This window comes from Canis lupus, chromosome 2 (assembly GCF_003254725.2).
Source record: "Canis lupus dingo isolate Sandy chromosome 2, ASM325472v2, whole genome shotgun sequence".
NCBI lineage: Eukaryota > Metazoa > Chordata > Mammalia > Carnivora > Canidae > Canis > Canis lupus.
This window is the reverse complement of record NC_064244.1, coordinates 70,862,175-70,876,613: the sequence shown is the minus strand read 5'-3', so window position 1 is coordinate 70,876,613 and position 14,439 is coordinate 70,862,175. Positions and strand designations below refer to the sequence as shown.

The 14,439-nt window shown below is 37.8% G+C and overlaps 1 protein-coding gene across 3 annotated transcripts in view; it reads right to left on the bottom strand.

The window, feature by feature from the left end:
* Nucleotides 1–14,439, bottom strand: part of EYA3 (EYA transcriptional coactivator and phosphatase 3) — a 101,713-nt gene that overhangs the window by 72,552 nt on the left and 14,722 nt on the right. Inside the window, exon 2 of one of the 3 annotated variants that reach the window (XM_025446904.3) lies at nt 14,082–14,244. The exons of the other annotated variants lie outside the window; for them this stretch is intronic. The gene's annotated coding sequence lies outside the window, so the exon portion shown is untranslated. The remainder of the gene's footprint in view (nt 1–14,081; nt 14,245–14,439) is intronic. 3 annotated transcript variants of the gene reach the window in all.

Sequence of the window (14,439 nt, the reverse complement as noted above, 5' to 3'; positions counted from 1 at the left end):
TTCATGCAATGAGGAATAATATATCTAATACTAAAAGAGTGTAACAAATGGAAGCAAGACCTGCAATAATTATAATAAACCTTAATGTCTGCAATATAAATCCACCCAATTCTATATTACTGATCACTTATAATGTGGCAAACCGTAACTAATACTTATATTCATCAAAGGATACAAACAGTTTAAGTAACCACCAAGATCAAATCAGCACTTGGGAAAAAAGATTCTCACTACTAATTGAAAAAACTTTAATAATTTCAAGAGACTACTTCATTCCTATGAAAATACCAAAAATAAAACTAAACAAAATCAAGTGTTATCTGAGCTATAAGAAGATAAGAAATGTTCAGGCACTGGGACACGTTGGGTGGCTCAGCAGTTGAGCATCTGCCTTTGGCTCAGGGTGTGATCCTGGGGTCTGGAGATCAAGTCCTGCATCGGGCTCCCTGCGAAGAGCCGGTTTCTCCCTCTGCCTATGTCTCTGCCTCTCTATGTCTCTCATGAATAAATAAATAAAATCTAAAAAAAAAAAAAAAAAAAATGAGAGAGAGACAAATGTTCAGGCACAGCTGTAAAATCATGTTATCTTCAGACTGTTTTCTGGTTAGAGTATAAAACAGGTCATAAAATTGCCCATGGCCTGATTAATTTTCTAATTTTTTCCCCCAAAATTAGATAGAAGGGTAAAAAGCTAACTCTAATTCAAGAAACAGTAAGTTTGTTCAGAGAAATTAAAAATTGGAAACAATCAGCATGTGGAGAATGGCTTACCTAGGCTGTAATTCTATAACATTCTATATTAAAATAGAAACTGTAGGGGTGCCTGGGTGGGTTAAGGTAGAAATATACCAAATAAAGAGACTAGAGAATGGTGGTGATGGCTGCACAACACTGTGAATGTACTTAATGTCACTGAATGGTATATTTAAAGTGGTTCTAATTTTTTTCAGTTAAGCCTCTGCGCGCAGCTCAGGTCAGGTCCAACTCGGGCTCCCTGCTCAGCAAGGAGTCTGCTTCTCCCTCTCCCTCTGCCCCTCCCCACTGCTCATGTGCTCACATTCTCTCAAATAAATAAAATCTTAAAAAAGAATAAAATGGGAACTATAACCTATTTCAATAAGCTCATTTAAAAAGGTGAAAGAAAAGATTTTACATTAATTATGAAACTTAATATAATTTGTTAAGAGTCAAAAGCAGATCCAAAGGGATACAATGTTAGATGTCTCAAGGTTTGTACAGTAAAATGTTTACACACATTATTTTACAAATGCTCCTAAAAAAGTGTTCAAGACATTAAGCTACTGGAGGGTATTATGCTGAGTGAAGTAAGTCAGTCGGAGAAGGACAAACATTATATGTTCTCATTCATTTGGGGAATATAAATAATAGTGAAAGGGAATATAAGGGAAGGGGGAAGAAATGTGTGGGAAATATCAGAAAGGGAGACAGAACATAAAGACTGCTAACTCTGGGAAACGAACTAGGGGTGGTGGAAGGGGAGGAGGGCGGGGGGTGGGAGTGAATGGGTGACGGGCACTGGGTGTTATTCTGTATGTTAGTAAATTGAACACCAATAAAAAAAAAAAAAAAAAAAAAAAAAAGACATTAAGCTAAAATTGGACATAAATTCTCCATTCTTGCCCCACCCTTTTTCCTCAGGAAAAAACTTCAACTTTGAGAGAAAAGCAACTTAAATTGTATTGATTCTCCCTTACCCCAAATCTTAAAGAAGTTCAAGACAACACTACAGGCAGAAAGACTTGTTAATTTTCTTGTTCCGTTATCTCTTTCATAAGCAAAAAGTCAAGTTAGACCCTGCACACAAACCTAGGGTTGTTTCATTTTACAGTTCTATACAAAAGCACTGAACTTCCACTAAAGAATTTGATATCAGAAGATATTTCACATTTGATTTTACCCTATTAGACAGAAATTATGAATGCAAGAAAATATATAACATGAAAAGCTATATAAGGAATATAGATTTTAGGGTTGTAAACTAAAATAAAAAAGGTGAAGACACTGCCTCATGAAGCCTCTTAAGTAGCAGAACCAGTAGTAGAACCCAAGACTATAAATTCTCTCATCTGAAGCTTTTTTTCCCCTTTCAGGTAGAATTGAATATAGGATTTCCCTTTTGAAAACTACATTCCTAATTAGCATAGGCTATTTATTCCTTTTCCTATACTAAATCTCTTAACTATTCTATTACTTTGACTTCGTGGCATTATAGCATAATTTTTAAATGTTTTAAATTTATAAATTCAACACATTTTCAATATGTTAACTGGCATCTTAAGGACCGCCTCAAAATCTTAAAACCAGATTCTTTTTTATTTTTTTTAAGATTTTATTTATTCATGAGAGACACACAGAGAGAGGCAGAGACACAGGCAGAGGGAGAGGCAGGTTCCCTGTGGGGGACCCAGGTGCCCCTACCAGATTCTTTTCTAATGCTACTTTTTCTTTTTTTTTAAGATTTTATTTAGAGGATCCCTGGGTGGCTCAGCGGTTTGGCGCCTGCCTTCAGCCGGGGGCATGATCCTGAAGACCCGGGATCAAGTCTCACGTCGGGCTCCCTGCACGGAGCCTGCTTCTTCCTCTCCCTGTGTCTCTCTCTCTGCCTTTCTCTGTGTGTGTGTCTCTCATGAATAAATAAATAAAATCTTAAAAAAAAAAAAAGATTTTATTTATTCATGAGAGACACAGAGGCAGAGACACAGGCAGAGGGAGAAGCAGGCTCCACGCAGGGAGTCTGACGTGGACCTCGATCCCAGGCCACCGGGATCACGCACTGGGATGAAGGCAGGCACCAAACTGCTGAGCCACCTAGGGATCCCTCTAATGCTACTTTTTAACTTCTTGTGAAGTCTAGCAAAATAACAATTGGTCTTTACAACATGTCTTTAATTTACAATGTACAGATGGATTTACTGTTAACGAAACAGGTCGTTTTAATTACAAGGTATATGAAAATAAATTCCTTTACTATTTCTACTCAAAGATAAACATCACGATTTTAGAAAATTAAAATACCTATTAACCTACTAAAACCTCAGTGTTGTTAGTGAAAGTTCCATGTTTCACAATTAATGATTAAGAATTCTTCAAATGGAAAAAAAAATTCTTCAAATGGGACACCTGGGTGGCTTAGTGGTTGAGAATCTGTCTGCCTTCGGCTCAGGGCATGATCCTGGGGTCCTGGGATCCAATCGCACATTGGGCTTCCTGCATGCTTCTCCCTCTGCCCGTGTCTCTCATGAATAAATAAAATCTTAAAAAAAAAAAAAAAGAATTCTTCAAAACTCCTCTAAACCTCTACTATGGTCTGTAAGTCTGAGAGTTTATAATTCTGTTAATACCACTGTTGTATACTCACTTGTTACCAATTCAAATTCATGTTTTCAAAGCTTGTTTTGGACAAAGTTGTGGTATGAGCTTGTTTTGAATAGCTGGCTTTGATGGAATTGTTTTTGAAGATATTAGGATTTTCTTATCGAACTTTTTTGCACCTTGAGTGGAGAGGACCATGAAGTCCCCGATACCATGGTAAGAGCAGTGGTGTCCATCAAGTGATGAACTTAAAAGTTCAACTTTAAAAACCAAGAGGTCTGACCACCAACTCGACAGCGTTCGGTCTGGGCAAGGCTATTCTTTGCCGATCTACACAGCCCTCTGAAATCTTGAGAAACTTGCTCCTGCTATGGCCAGACTACCTGTGGTCGGCAGTGGCAATAAATCATGTAGCAGTCCCAGGAGTAGAAGGGGCATCTGTTCTGGCCTTGGTGAAGCTACTCCTCACAGGCAGTGGCTCTTGGAATAAAAAACCTGTGGAGCAGCCCACCTTGCCCGTCAACACCACTATTAATTACTGTCTGTGAGCAATGTGCCCCGGCAGCAAGGGACCTACGCCAGCAGTTGACACTCAGCTTTTAGTTGCAATGACTGACTCCACCAAGACCAGCTTGTTGAAAGGTATACCTCAACTAAATTTGGATTTTATTTCTTTCATCTCCCTTTACCTGAAACAATAGGGTAATTAATTTATCATTAGTTTGCAATATCATTGGTTTATTGGCTTATTACAAGACATTATCCTTTATGCCATTGGTTTGTAAGATATTAATATTATAAATTCTAATTCCCATAAACGTGTGTTAAATAAATTATTAGCAAAGACAATCTCTGTCTCGGAGCATAATTTGCCCCAAACAAAACAACTACTAGTTTTCCTTGGGGTTGATTCCTGTGGAATTTGATACTAAATTCCACAGTGGCAGAGACCACTTTCTTCTTTTTAGTATCTGACAGCACATTGTGGGCATTCAATAAATATTCAACCAAGTACAATTTCTAGGCTCTTGATTCCTCTAAACATTTACTTAAAAGCAGTTCACTAAGAAATTTCAATACATTTAGAGGCACAGAACATTCAAATCTTCACGTTTCCCATTTCTCACCAGGGATGTCTAAATCACAACTTTAGTTCCTTACAAAGTTTTGTTAACTGACTTCAGGAATATCACTTTGAAGTCCGTGTTAACTGAAAGGTTCCATTCAAGTAAAAGCAAGGAATGATATACTTTATATCACATCCATAACAAAGAATTTCAGCACAGGTACTACTTATATAGCAATCAGGAGCCCTCGGGTTTTTCTCCCTTAATAGACTAAAGTTAGAAAAAGAAAAATGGGGGGGGGGGGGGAGCACAGAGAAAGAGGAAAAAGAATCCCCTTTCCCAAACACACATATACACATAAAATAGATTTCTGATGAATGATAGGTCCACACTTTAATCCCCAGAACCAACAAATGCCATCTTATTTGGAAAAAAGTCTTTGCAGATGTAATTAAGGATTTTTAGATGAGATTATCCTGGATTATCTGGATAGGTCAAAAATACTATCTCCAGTGTCCTTGTTAAGGGTGAAAATGAGTAAGAGAAACCTCATTTGAAATGGAGTTCAAAGGCCATGAAGGGGGTGCTCTCAAGCCCTACCAACTTGTCAACTGCAGACCCCGAAGGAAGAAACATACCTTGCGTCTTCCAACAGAAGAATCCTACTTTATTACAACAGTGGCAAAAGGTAAGATATCCTCCTAGCTAGGCAATAGCCCAGTCAATGAGAAACCATCACCACCCTTAACTCTCCTCCAATGGACTTCTGCTCAAAACAGCTCCTCCATACTTCCTCCTTTTTCCCTATAAAGGAGAGATATAACTTGCTTTGATGCACTTCACTTTATTGCACTTCCCACTCTGATTTTTGGAAATTGAAGGTTTGTGACAATCCTGTGTTGAGCAAGTCTATTGGCACTATTTTCCCAACAGAATTTGCTCACTTTGTCTATGTACCACATTTTTAAAATCTTGCAATATTTCAAGCTTTTTCAATATTATTATGTTTGTTGTAGTGATCTGCAATCAGTGACCTCTGATGTTACTACTATAATTGTTTTCAGGTGCCATGAACTGTGCCCATACAAGATCATGACCCTAATCGATAAATGTTGTGTGTTCTGACTGCTCCACTGACCAGCCATTCCCCCATCTCTCTCCCTTTCCTCAGCCTCCCTAGTCCCTGAGACACAACAATACTGAAATTAGGTCAATGACTAATCCTACAATGGTCTCTAAATGTTCAAGTGAAAGGAGGAGTCACACATCTCTCACTTAACTTTTTTTTAGCGTAACCTGTTTATTGAATTAGCTGACTCGATAGGGTGCCTTCTCATCAGGTCTCCTCTTTCTCTTTTAAAAAAAATTTTGAGGATATTTGGCAATGTTACCTTAGTTTCAGATATACAACACAGTGATTCAAGATCTCTATAAGTTACATTATGCTCACACAAGTGTAACTACCATGCGTCACTACACAAAACTATTACAGTATCATTAACTATATTTCCTATGCTGTGCCTTTTATTCCCATGACTTACTCTTTCTATAACTGAAAGCCTGTATCTTCCATTCCCCTTCACCCGTTTTATCCCTCCCTCTGGCAACCATCACTTTGTTCTCTGTATTTGTAAGTCTGATTCTGCTTCTTGTTGTTTATTTATTTGTTTTGTTTTTTAGATTCCACATATAAGTGAAACCATATGCTATTTTTCTTTCTCAGTCTGACTTATTTCACTAGCATAATACCTTCTAGGTCCACCCATGTTGTAAATGTTGTAAATGTCCTTTTTCTGCATATCTCACTTTAAATGAAAAGCTAGGGGCAGCCCCAGTGGCACAGCGGTTTAGCGCCGCCTGCAGCCCGGGGTGTGATCCTGGAGACCCGGGATCGAGTCCTGCGTCGGGCTCCCTGCATGGAGCCTGCTTCTCCCTCTGCCTGTGTCTCTGCCTCTCTCTCTGTGTGTGTCTCTATGAATAAATAAATAAAATCTTTAAAAAAAAAAATAAAAATAAAAAAATAAATGAAAAGCTAGAAATGATTCAACTTAGTGAGGAAGGCATATCAAAAGCTAAGGCAGACTAAAAGCCAGGCCTCTTGTGCCAAACAGTCAAATTGTAAATGCAAAGAAAAAGTTCTTGAAGGAAATTAAAAGTTTCCTTTTAATTTTCAGAGTAAAATTTCAGGGAAATTTTACACACTTTTCAGAGTGTAGGGAATACATGAGTGGTAAGAAAGCAAAATGGTTTCATTGTTAATATGGAGAGATTTTGAATGATCTGGATAGAAGATCAAACCTGCCAAAATATTCCCTTAAGCCAAAGCCTAAGCCAGGGCAAGGCCCTAAGTCTCTTCAATTCTATGAAGGTAAGAGAGGGGAGGAAGCTGCAGAAGAAAAATCTGAAGCTAGGTGAGGTGGATTCATGAGATTTAAGGAAAGAAAGCCATCTCTACTTCATAGAAATGCATAGTGAAGCAGCAAATGCTGATGTAGAAGCTGCAGCAAGTTATCCAGAAGATCTAGCTCAGATTAATTGATGAAGATGGCTACACTAAACAACAGATTTTCTTTTTTTTTTTTTTTTAAGATTTTATTTTAATTACTCATGAAAGATACAGAGCTAGCGAGAGAGAGGCCCAGGTCTCCAGGATCAGGCCCTAGGCTGTAGGCGGTGCTAAACCGCTGCGCCACCGCCACCAGGGGCTGCCCCAAACAACAGATTTTCAATGTAGATGAAATGGCATTAAATTGGAAAGAAGATGCCATCCAGGACATTCATAGCTAAAGAGAAGAAATCAACACTTGGCCTCAAAGCTTCAAAGGACAGGCTGACTCTCTTGTTAGGAGTTAATGTAGCTGGTGACTTTAAAATGAAGCCAAAGCTCATTTACCATTTCAAAGATCCTAGAGCCCTTAAGAACTATGCTAAATCTACTTGTCTGCACTCTGTAAATGTAACATCAAAGCCTAGACAACAGCACATCAGTTTACAACATGGTTTTCTGAGTACTTTTTTTTAAAAAAAGATTTTATTTATTTTAGAGACAGAGTGAACATGCCTGCATAAATGGGGGGGGAGGGGCAGAGAGAGAGGGACAAGCCCTCTGTGTTGAGTGTGCAGCAGAGTTCAGGCTCCATCTCACGACCCGACCCTGAGAGGTCATGACCTGAACCGAAATCAACTGAGCCACCCAGGTGCCTCAGTTTTCTGAGTATTTTAAGCCTACTGCTGAGAACTACTGCACAGAAAAAAATATATTCCTTTCAAAATATTACTGCTCATTGACAATCTACCTCATCACCCAAGGGCTCTGATGCAGATATACAATGAGATTAATATTGTTTTCAAGCCTAGAATATATTATTCCAAAACTAAAATTATACCAAAATAATTACTCCAAAATAAAAAGTTTATCTTTTAAAAAGGGAGTATCATTACACACTAGCATGGCTGAAATGAACAAAGGAAAACTGACCATATCAAGTGTTCACAAGGAAGTAAAGCAACAAGAACTCTCATCCATTGTTAGTATGAATGTAAAAAGTACAATATAGCCATTGTGGAGAAGTTTGATAGTTTCTCAGAAAGCTAAACATCCACTTACCAGATGAACCAGCAATCCTATTCTGAAGTATCCACCTAAATGAAAATTTATGTTCACCTGAAAACCCGCACATGAATGCCTATAGTGGCTTTGGTCATATATACAATGAGAACTGGAAACAAATGTCTTTCAAACCAGTGAATGAATAAACTGTTGTACATTTATAGAATGGAACACTATGCAGCAATTCATGGAACTCAGATGAATTTCCAATACATTATGCCAAGTGGAAGAAGCCACACTCAAGAATCTACATATTGTATAATTCCACTCATATGACATTTTTCATGTAAGGACAGAAAAGAGATCAGTGGGTGCCAGGTGCTAGGGATGGGGAAAGGACTGGCTACACAGAGTTACAAGGGAACTTATCGGCATAATTGGAACGGTTTTCTACCTCAATTATATTGGTCGTTACATGATTATATGCATTTGTAAAACTCAAGAGAACTTAGTATGATGACTTTATTATATGTGTGAATTATACCTCAAAAATTATATAGGATCTGTTTAAATGTTTAGAAAAAATTAATTGTATATGAAGTTGAATAAAATTCTGATTGTGAGCACCTAGGATCGAGCCCCACATTGGGCTTCCTGCTCAGTAGGGAGTCTGCTTCTCCCTCTCCTCCTCCCCCCTGCTCATGCTCTCTTGCTTTCTATCAAATAAATAAAATCTTTTTAAAAAATCTTAAAAAATAAAATAATAAAAATCTACATCTTTTGTTTAAAAAATTCTATAGCTGTAATATATACAAATAAAATTATAAACATAGATCAATGGTTTATGAATACAGAGATTGAAATGTTGGTTAATAAAATTATAAATAGGGCAGCCCCGGTGGCGCAGCGGTTTAGCACTGCCTGCGGCCCAGGGCGTGATCCTGGGGACCCTGGATCGAGTCCCACATCAGGCTCTCTGTATGGTGCCTGCTTCTCCCTCTGCCTGTGTCTCTGCCTCTCTCTCTCTCTGACTCTATGAATAAATAAATAAAATCTTAAAAGTAAAATAAAATTATAAACGGTTGGATCAAAAATTCACAAGTACAGAGACTGAAATGGTGGTATTACTTGATATTATCTTAGAGGAGTTTTCCATCACATAGAGGACTTAAATAAGGTCAAATTGTATAAATTTTTTATGTTAAATGGAGCTACCTTCAAACAGATATCCCTACCTAAACTGGAGTGGTAGAAGAATTCTAACCCTATGCTAAGCCATTAAAGGTAGATCTATACAATACAATTAGAACCAATTACACCTAACTAGAAACAGATAAATTACACCTAAAATAGAAACCTATGTACTCAAAGACAAAAACAAAGAGTAAGGGGTACTTAAGAGACAAGCAATTGAACCAAAGATCTCTGCAAAATACATAGACATTTATCAAGCCAGAAGAATTACTCTACAGAAAATACTTCGCAAACCCAATGATATACCATGAAAACATGTATCTGGAAAAAATAAATAAATTTTAAAAACAAAAAAAAAAGAAAAAGAAAAAGAAAATCCTTTAGTTAGAAGTCTTAAAAGAAAAAAAGTCGCATAAAATCCGTATCTTTTCATCATTTACCGGAGTGTCATTATGGATGTTAACATTGAACAGCACTGTTTTCTTTTAAAAAAGATATTTAAGGGGCTTAGAGGCATAATACCAAAAAGGTTGCAAAAAAATCATTAAGCAAGTTTGCTTTATAAGACAGATGGTTCTGGGCAGCCCCAGTGGCACAGTGGTTTAGCGCGGCCTGCAGCCCAGAGTGTGCTCCTGGAGACCTGGGATCGAGTCCCACATACGGCTTCCTGCATGGAGCCTGCTTCTCCCTCTTGCCTATGTCTCTGCCTCTCTCTCTCTCTCTCTCTCTGAATGAATGAATGAATAAATAAATCTTTTTTTTTTTTTTTAAGAATAGCCTTTTTTTTTTTAATTTTTATTTATTTATGATAGTCACAGAGAGAGAGAGAGAGAGGCAGAGACATAGGCAGAGGGAAAAGCAGGCTCCATGCACCGGGAGCCTGATGTGGGATTCGATCCCGGGTCTCCAGGATCGCGCCCTGGGCCAAAGGCAGGCACCAAACCGCTGCGCCACCCAGGGATCCCTGAATAAATAAATCTTAAAAAAAAAAAAAAGACAGATGGTTCTTAGAAGTTTGTGATCAAGTTTTTATAAAATCAGTCATTCCAAATACACTACAGGAGCTTGCTTAATTTAACCGGCAAATTAATACAAGGGAAAGAGATGGGATTCAGAGTCAAAAAGGTTTATTTAGCTCTGTTAACTACTAGCTGTAAGACCTGGACAAGTCACTCTTATCTCTCTTGTAAATATAGATTCATTTTAAAATTCAATGAATACTTAGAAAAAGAGTCTAGTACAATCCATGTGTCTAACACAAATATAGGTACCCCCAAATTGTTAGTCCCCTTTGCATTCATAAGTGTCTTGCTATGCACTGAGAGAGGAAGACTAAATAAGGTAGGACCGTATCCACAGGTTATTTAGTCCAGTGGATTTCTTAGGTATGAAACCACTACAAACCCACAAAAGAAAAAAAAAAAAAAAGAGAGAAATCGGACTTCACCAAAATTTAAAACTCCAATTCTTTAATTTGTATTCTGGTTTCTATACCACTATAAAATGTTTCCTATGGAAATTAAGAGTTAATTTTTTCACTAATGTTTTCTCAGTCCACATCTGTGTATGTCCTATCAGTGCTTATCGTAAATGTAGTCTCCTTAGACTTTACCAACGCCCCACCCACTCACCTCTGGCAACTACCAGTTTATTCTCTGTATTTAAGAGTGGTTTTTTTGGTCTCTTTTTCTTTGTTCATTTGTTTTGTGTGATACGAGTGAAATCTTATGGTATTTATCTTTCTCTGACTTACTTCACTTAGTATTATATACCCTTTAGGTCCACCCATGTTGGTGCAAATGGCAAGATCTTTTATTTTTTTTATGGCTGAATAGCAGTATTCTATGTGTGTATGTACCATATATTTATTCATCTGTGAATGGACACTTGGGTTGCTTCCATATCTTGGCTACTGTAAATAGTAATAAACATAGGGGTGCATATATCTTTTTGAATAATTAGTGTTTTCATTTTCTTTTCCCATTTTAAAATTTTATTTTGTATTTTATTTAAATTCAATTTGCCAACATACAGTCATCTCATTCTGTGCCTCCTTAATGCCCGTCATCCAGTTAACCCATCCCCCCTATTTTCATTTCTTTTGGGTAAATACTCAGTAGTGGAATTACTGAATCACATGGTAATTATATTTTTAATTTTGAGGAACTTCCATGCTGTTTTCCACAGTGGCTATACCAATTTGCATTCCCACCAACTGTACACAAGGGTTCCTTTTTCTCCACATCCTCACCAACATTTGTTATTTTGTGTGTACTTTGGAAAAATGTCTACTCTGACTTAAAAATCAGAAGACTGCTTATTTAGTGTTGAGTTATATATGTTCTCTATATATTTTGGATATTAACCTCTTATCAAATGTGTCATTTGCAAATATCTGCTCCCATTCAGTAGATTGCCTTTTTATTTTGTTGACAGTTTCCCTCTCCATGCCAAAGCCTTTGATTTGGATATACCAAGTGTACTTCTGCAGGATCTGATGATGCTGACTGGCCCCTCTGTACTAGATTTCTTTGGGGATACTTGAGAATTGCCTTCTTTACACACAAGGTTAGGTACCTTTATTTTTTTATTTGATTTTTTAAAAGATTTTATTTATTTATTCATAGAGACAGAGAGAGAGAGAGAGACAGTGGCAGAGGGAGAAGCAGGCTCCATGCAGGGAGCCCGATATAGGACTCGATCCCAGGTCTCCAGATCACGCCCGACTGTGCAGGTGGAGCTAAACCGCTGCACCACTGGGGCTGCCCGGTTAGGTACCTTTAGCCCTTACAAACACACATGTATTATTTATCTGTGTATGTGTATGTGTACATATATTTCTTCTAAGTAGTTCTGCTTCTCTGATGAACCCTAACTCTGCCAATCCTGACAATTTACTAATAAGGTTGCAACCATTAATACCCACTTTGCTGTGCCTTAACCAGCACCAAGTACCATCTTTTAAATTTCTTGCCTAACTCAACAAGTAAAACATGATCTCAAATTGCAAAATAGAAAGCATGATTTTTAAGAAATAAAACTTGTCAATCTTTTTTCCCTTTGTGCTTTCTAGAATTTATGCCCTATTTAGCCTTCTCCAACTTATACATTCATACTTTTGTCTACAACTTCGATAGCTTTATTATCTACATTTACATGTATTTATCAGGAAAGGATATTAATTTGGTCAAATGCTTTTCTGGCATCCAAAATGATCATACAGTTTTTCTATCATCTATTAAAACTTGTTAATAGATGTTCTAATATTGAGCCATATATGCATTTATTTCAGAAACCAAACTCTTGGATTGTAGAATATTATTTTAATAAACTGTTAAATTGGGATCCCTGGGTGGCGCAGCGGTTTGGCGCCTGCCTTTGGCCCAGGGCGTGATCCTGGAGACCCGGGATCGAATCCCACGTCAGGCTCCCAGTGCATGGAGCCTGCTTCTCCCTCTGCCTATGTCTCTGCCTCTCTCTCTCACTGTGTGCCTATCATAAATAAATAAAATAAAATAGAAAAAAAAAACTGTTAAATTCTATTTTCTAGTACTGAATTTAAGATTCTTACATTGATACTTGTAAGACTCTTCCACAGTTTCTTATTTTGTGGTTTTCATGAAGTTTTAGAATCAACATTTCATTGGCTTCCTTAAAAAGACCATACACTTACCTTTAAAAAACTTTTTTATTTATTCATGAGAGACACAGAGAGGCAGAGACATATGCAGAGGGAGAAGCAAGCTCCCTGTGGGGAGGAGCCTGATGTGGGTACTCATCCCAGGACCCCCAGCCTCATGCCAGAGCTAAAGGCAGACACTCAACTGCTGAGCCACCCAGGCATCCTGGGGGGCTGCTGGTTTTCAAAGTTACCATGGAATTAGAGAGAGGAGGATGGCACTTGGGCAAGTTAAACTGCTACAAAGTTTACTGTTTTTCCTGAAATGTGGCCATTTTTCTTGAATAAATACTCCCAGTTTACTGTAAGCCTATGGTTAATTTTCAGAGTTCTGAAACAGTTGATTGTGTCTGCCCAGGTTCCCATTGCTTTTATGGAAGGGAGAATTTCAGAGGTTCTCACTGTCATTACTGCTGACATCCTGCACTTTAACTGAGAAACTCCTTTAACTCAGTTTTTTTTGTTTTTTTTGTTTGTTTGTTTGTTTGTTTTTGGTGGGGGGGGAAGCTAGCCCCAGTGGAGCTAGGGGTAGGGTGATGAGAGTGATGGGTGGGGGGGGGGTGAGGAGAGAATCTTTTTTTTTTTTAATTTTTTATTTATTTATGATAGTCAGAGAGAGAGAGAGAGAGAGAGGCAGAGACATAGGCAGAGGGAGAAGCAGGCTCCATGCACCGGGAGCCCGATGTGGGACTCGATCCCAGGTCTCAAGGATTGCGCCCTCCAGGATCGCAGGATTGCGTGGGCCAAAGGCAGGCGCTAAACCGCTGCACCACCCAGGGATCCCCGTGAGGAGAGAATCTTAAACACCCTCCACACCCAGTACAGAGCAGATGTGGAGCTGGACCTCATGACTCTGGGATCATGACCTGAGCCTAAATCAAGAGTCCGACATTTAAATAACTGAGCTACCTAGGCAACCCTTAGCTCAATCTTTATGTTTATTATTTTGCTATATTTGCTTTTGAATTTTTCTCTTCAAAATTTCAATATTTACATTTATTTCATTATTTATTTCCTCTGAAATTACTAAAAAATGCTTATCTTTAAAATCTTCAGTTCATACTATTCACTATTTCCTTTAGTGTCAGCTGCAAAAAGAATCATCTTTTTTCATAACATTACTTTTCCTCAAATGATTAAATCTAGACTATTAGAGTTCATTTTTACAGTTGGGAGTTTTACTTTTTTCCCTCAGAGTAGATGAGAATTTTTGTTCATCTGTTGTATAGGTAGGTTCTAGTTATATACATTCACTTACGGTATTATGGAAGAGGGGTGAAATATACAGTTCATCAGTGTCCGCAGGTAATCTGCTTTCCGGATATGAATCCATCTCTTCTGAACATCAAATAAATTATTAGGGATATCTCTGGCCTCTTATGCCATGACTTTCACTTTGGAATAGCTATCAAAGCTTTATCCTAGGGAGAAATACCAGACTTAGCTAGTCACTTTGCATTTCATTTCCTCTACTTTTGTTATAGCAGTCTATAGTTACTTCAGACTCCTCATTCTTCTTTTTCTAATCCCAAAATTCATTCATTCATTTATAAAATATTCATTGAATGTGTACTATGTGCCCTCCATTAGCTTAGATACTGGGAATTCAGTGATAA